Below are 6,000 nucleotides of genomic sequence, written 5' to 3'. Positions count from 1 at the left end.
GAAAACCAACGCTTGAGAAAAATGGGTCTACTTGGGAATATTAACCCACACCTCTCGTGGACAATCCATCCACATTGGCATTTTTAACCCCACTGCTATATTGTATGGTCATATCATATGCTTGCAATCCTAGACTCCATCTCAGTAACTTGCCATTTTGCTTACTGACCATATTAAGCCATGTTAAATGGTTATGATCTGTGAGTATGGTGAATTTTCTCCCATAAAGATAGGGCTGCATCTTTTGCAATGCCCACACTATGGCCAAACACTACTTTTCTCCATGGCTGCATAACACTCTTTTCTAGATTGAAGTCTACAGCTCAGATATACCACTAGGTGCTCTTTTCCTTCTGCAGAAACCTGGCTAAGTACAGCCCCCACCCCATAATTTGAAGCATCTACCTGTACAATAAATTGTTCGGGGGTTGGCATAATGGTTAAGGTGTTTACCTTACAAATACAATGTACAGAGTTTGATTCTCACATTGGGAAGTATGGCTAAATTTAATATTTCACAAAGCACATGCAGCAGCTGGAGAGACCACAGAAGATCCTCACCAGGAGAATCCAGGGCCTTCAAACATCTACTATACACAGATAGGCTAAAATCCCTATCCCTCTACTCAGTTTCATAGAGACTCTTCAGAGGTGACCTCTGTCTGGCATACAAGGTGATCACAGATCCCACCTTGATGGGACTGCTGCATATCCACAAGTCAAGCTCCACTGGAGTAACTCACACACACAGCCTCAACCTGGTCTGTGACATCAACAGGACTTGTTGGCAGGACAGATATATGCCCCAGAGACTCCCCTATCTATGGAATAGACTCCCTCTCCATGTCAAGTAAAGCACCTCTTTACCCCTTTTTAAGCACAGCCTAGATAACTGTATGGGAAACAGAAAATACACCCCTTGGATTCTACCTGTGTCCCTTCTGGACAGGGCCATTGGGTGCTGACTTGTCTAAACATGGGCTAAACTCTTGGCTAGGCTTGTTGGCTGTTGGTGAAGCACCCTCCAAGAGGAAAAAACGCTGAGAGAAGAAGGGAGCCACTTTTGAGATTTTAAGTATTTTTTCTCTGTTTATTTGCTAAGTTTTTCTGCATAGCTGCCTAGCTTGAGCATTTTCTGGCTTGTTAAACTTGATTTCTGTATTAGTAGCTGTATTTAGAGCACAACCAAAAGCTGTTTGCTGAATTTCCTGTTTGCACTTAATTTTAAATCGTTTTTTTCTTAAAACTTGCATATTTTCTGTCCTTGACCTAGCACTCTTGTGTGGGGTCATTTACTGCACTGTTATAACTTGATATTACTTGTGAACCTCTGCTATCTCTGTAAAAACAAAACAAAAAAAAAAAATCTTGCTTTTTCCCACTTTTCTGAGAGTTAAAAAGTTCAGTTACAGGCTTGCTGTTCCTGAACTGTTTGAAAGTTTCTGTGAGGCCATTTTTGCTTGGGCTGAAGGAGGGTCTCTCTGTTGATCAGTGGCAGTGACTAACATTGAGCAGCTTCCCTGCCCCCGTAGAGGTGGTTACTGACTTGAAACTGTAGTTTTATTGGCCACTAGGGTCATTTCCATAACTCCTTCATCTTCCTCTCTTAAAACCTAGTTGCCTCGTGGTTTGGGCGTCTTTTCAGGCTTGTTGGCTGTTGGTGAAGCACCCTCCAAGAGGAAAAAATGCTGAGAGAAGAAGGGAGCCACTTTTGAGATTTTAAGTATGTTTCTCTGTTTATTTGCTAAGTTTTTCTGCATAGCTGCCTAGCTTGAGCATTTTCTGGCTTGTTAAACTTGATTTCTGTATTAGTAGCTATATTTAGAGCACAACCAAAAGCTGTTTGCTGAATTTCCTGTTTGCACTTAATTTTAAATCGTTTTTTCTTAAAACTTGCATATTTTCTGTCCTTGACCTAGCACTCTTGTGTGGGGTCATTTACTGCACTGTTATAACTTGATATTACTTGTGAACCTCTGCTATCTCTGTAAAAACAAAACAAAAAAAAAATCTTGCTTTTTCCCACTTTTCTGAGAGTTAAAAAAGTTCAGTTACAGGCTTGCTGTTCCTGAACTGTTTGAAAGTTTCTGTGAGGCCATTTTTGCTTGGGCTGAAGGAGGGTCTCTGTTGATCAGTGGCAGTGACTAACATTGAGCAGCTTCCCTGCCCCCTGTAGAGGTGGTTACTGACTTGAAACTGTAGTTTTATTTTCCCTTTTGGATCTATTCCTGCTTCTTTCCAGCCCCTGCTATCAAGCACGCTTTAACGTGCTTTAGCGCGATTTAGCTGAGTTGCCACTAGAGCAGCATCGGGCAGCACCGGTTAAACAAGGTTAAACTCTTTCTGGCTCCAGAAAGTCTGTTCTTCAATTTTTCCCTTAGAACTGCTCTGTTAGGAACCTAAACAGTTTACACCTACACTAAAAAGTGCAGCACTTGTTCCAAATAGCCTTTTCTTCTCAAAAAGCTCAGCACTTGTCTTATAAGCATATCCCTTGTCTTATAAGCATTCTCTTTGCAGGTCAAGCACTCCTATATTATACAAATCTCTCACTAGCCAACCCCCCCCAGAAGTGCCCACTTCCCTGCTAAGCCCACTACTTTTCTGTCTCATACCAACTCATAATTCTTTCTAGCATGTCGAAGGGTCAGATGCTGGCGTCCTCTCCTGCCCAGTTGGTGAATCTGGGAATTCTGAGACAATGTTACAATTGCCTCATGTACACGGACAACCCTCTCCTCCTCCCACGTAACACTAACACTTGTGAGAGATGCAGCTATTTAGCCAGACTGGAGGCTGAGCTCTCTCATCTCAGGACTGGCAAGACCAGGCAAGAGGAGAAGGCAACTACACACACCACAATACCAGTCTCACATAACTCAACCACACCACTGAATCAAACACATAAACACACTAAGACATACTCGGAGGCTCTGAGTAAAAATTTACCTAAACAGCAGAGGCCTCCAAAGCAGACACCCAAGCAACTGCAAACTCAATACACCACATAAACAACACATAAACAACAAAATCAGTGTGCAAAGCAGTCACTGCCCTTAAGGCCAAATACAACACCAAACATACTTGTCATAGGTGACTCCATAGTCAGACACACTGACGTCCCGCTCACCAGACTGAGTAAGGAGAAGGTCACAGTAAGCTGCCTATCGGGCTAGAATCCGCCACATAACACAAGCACTCAGGTCTCTCAACAGCAGGTACAAGTACGACTCAGTCATTGTCCACGCTGGTGTCAATGACCTGAGATGTACCTCCTTGGACTACATGAAAAGAGACATTGAGGAGCTCTCTGATTATGTAGCCCATGCAGGTATGACCCTGACCTTGAGCAGTATCCTACCTTCACCTAGAATGATGCCACAATACAGTGATAAGATGATCAGCTTTAATAATTGGCTTAAATTCTGGTGTCATTCAAAGGGGATCCAATGTCTGTCTGCCTGGGATGACATGCTGGACAAGCCACGCTGCTTCGCAAGGGACGGCTTGCACCTGTCACCCCTAGGCTTCCGGATATTGGCAAAGGCTCTTGCCACCCCATAGTGCCTTTTTTAGGCAAGGCTCAAATTCTAAACCTACCACCCTAGAACACAAAAAAGTAAAAAAACCAAGGGTAATGCTGCTCAATGCCAGAAGTCTCAAACTCAAGATGCACGTACTCGAGGCCCTTCTCAGTATGGAGAACATCGATGTCTGTGCTGTGACAGAAACCTGGTTCAAGGCTCCTGAGAGCACCCCAGTACTAGCAGGTTTCACCTCATATCATGCGTTCCGGCCCCAAAATCCGGACAACACCAAGAAAGGAGGGGGGGTGTCCATATTCATAAAGGACACCCACACCTCAAGGTTGGTGGCAACGCACGATGCATCGGAGACCATCCAGGTGCAATTAACCATAGGCAAGACTGCTCTGCAATTTGTAGCATGTTACAGGCCACCCTCTCAAACTCAGGAACCTCACATGGCCTTCCTGAAAACAATGGAGGGGATAAATGTATCTCCAAACACCATCATACTAGGTAACTTCAACTACCCTAATATAGACTGGGAACACTACTCAAGCCCAAACACTCTAGCCCAAAGGTTCCTGGAGTTCATAAACTCAAATGCCATGGAACAACTAGTCGCCATCCCCACAAGAGGAGAAAACATACTTGATCATGTGATCATCGCGAACATGGGATCACAATGTTCAACACAAGAAGTATACCCCTCACTGGTGAGATCAGATCATAAACTAATCTCGCTGGAGGTCCTCATCCTGCCCCCACCTGAAATAAAAAAGACCACAGTGAAAAACTTCTCAAAAGCCGACTTCACACTTCTAAAAACTAGCGTGGTCTCCTTTAAGGCCCCTGAGCCAGTGGTAAACATTACTCAAACCGCTGAATCACTTACAAATGCCTTCTACCAGCACCTACAGGACTGCATGGATCAGGCAATCCCAAACAAAACTAAGACTCTTTGTACCAAAGGCAAGCGTCCAGTCTGGTGGACCCCAGCCATAAACAAACTCTACAACAAAAGGAGAAAGCTACTACAAGATAGAGCAAAATCCTTAAAAGGTAAGACACCTTTAATCATTATAAGTAAAAAACTAAGAGCTCTCATAAAATCATCCAAGGCAAATTTTGAGAGAAAAATCGCCAAGGACTCAAAAGACAATCATAAGGCCTTCTTTAGCTATGTTAGAAACCTAGGAGGAAACTCCCAGATATGCTCAGAATTAGTTCAAAATGATGTGAAGATTACTGAACCTACACACATTGCCAACATACTGGCTGACAGGTTCAGTGCAAACTTCTCCCCCCCAAAAGGAGAGATATCTATACCAGAGGATTGTAGCCCCCCAAACATCTCCAACGCCCAGGTGAGAACTGCTCTCCAAAGCAAAAAACACAGCATCCATGGGACCGGATGGTGTCCCCGGCTGTGTGCTCCACAAACTCAATGAGGAATTAAACCCACAGTTAGGACAGCTGTTTAATCTTAGCCTCACCTCAGGATACGTACCCAAGGAGTGGCGCACGGCGACTGTGGTCCCACTTCACAAGGCCGGTGCCTCCACCGACCCTGGAAATTACCATCCCATTAGCTTGACAAGCCTTATCTGCAAAGCCATGGAGAGGATCATAATGGAACTCATAAATAAAGACATAGGGAACTTGCAGACTTTGGATCCAACCCAGTTTGGCTTTGTCAAAGGCAGATCATGCCTTTTAAACTTGGTTGATTTTTCGAGACAGTCACCAAGGCCATTGATGAGGGAAAGGCAGTCCATACAGCCTACCCTGACCTGGCAAAGGCCTTCACACAATACCCCACTCAGGTATCATCGAAAAACTCATCAGCTTGAATGTAAACCCATACATCACAAGATGGGTTGCAAACTGGCTAAGTGACAGAACCCACAGGGTCAGAGTTGCTGGAGCCATGTCAGACTCAAAGCCTGTCACAAGTGGTGTCCCACAGGGCTCAGTCCTGGGTCCACTCTTGTTCGGCATCTACTTTTCTGAAGTACAAGCAAACACAGGAGGGTTATGGCTGACAAAGTTTGCAGATGACTGCAAACTGGGCGCCATAGTCAAAAACACATCTGACACAGATATCCTTCAGAAGGGCCTCACAGAAACGGATAACTGGTGCCAGAGCCATGGCCTAAAGTTAAATGCCAAGAAATGCATAGTCATACCCTTCAGGAAAAACAAGGTTACTCCTAGCTACCATATAGGTGGCAATCCACTGAGCACAGAAGAAGTCATCAGGGATCTGGGGACCCAGGTTGACAGTAGCCTTTCATTTGACACTCATGTTGCTAAAGTGGTTAGGAAAACCTTCTACATTGCCCACCTGATCATGAAGGGATTCACATCTAGATCAAGGGAGGTCATCGTCCCCCTGTACTCATCACTCATTAGACCTATGATTGAGTACAATGCCCCATTCAGAATGTATCTGTCCCGACACCTGCAGCAGCTG

Source organism: Protopterus annectens, chromosome 5.part1, assembly GCF_019279795.1.
Source record: "Protopterus annectens isolate FY-2018-M chromosome 5.part1, PAN1.0, whole genome shotgun sequence".
In the NCBI taxonomy this organism is placed as follows: domain Eukaryota; kingdom Metazoa; phylum Chordata; order Ceratodontiformes; family Protopteridae; genus Protopterus; species Protopterus annectens.
Note: the sequence above shows the minus strand (reverse complement) of the source record.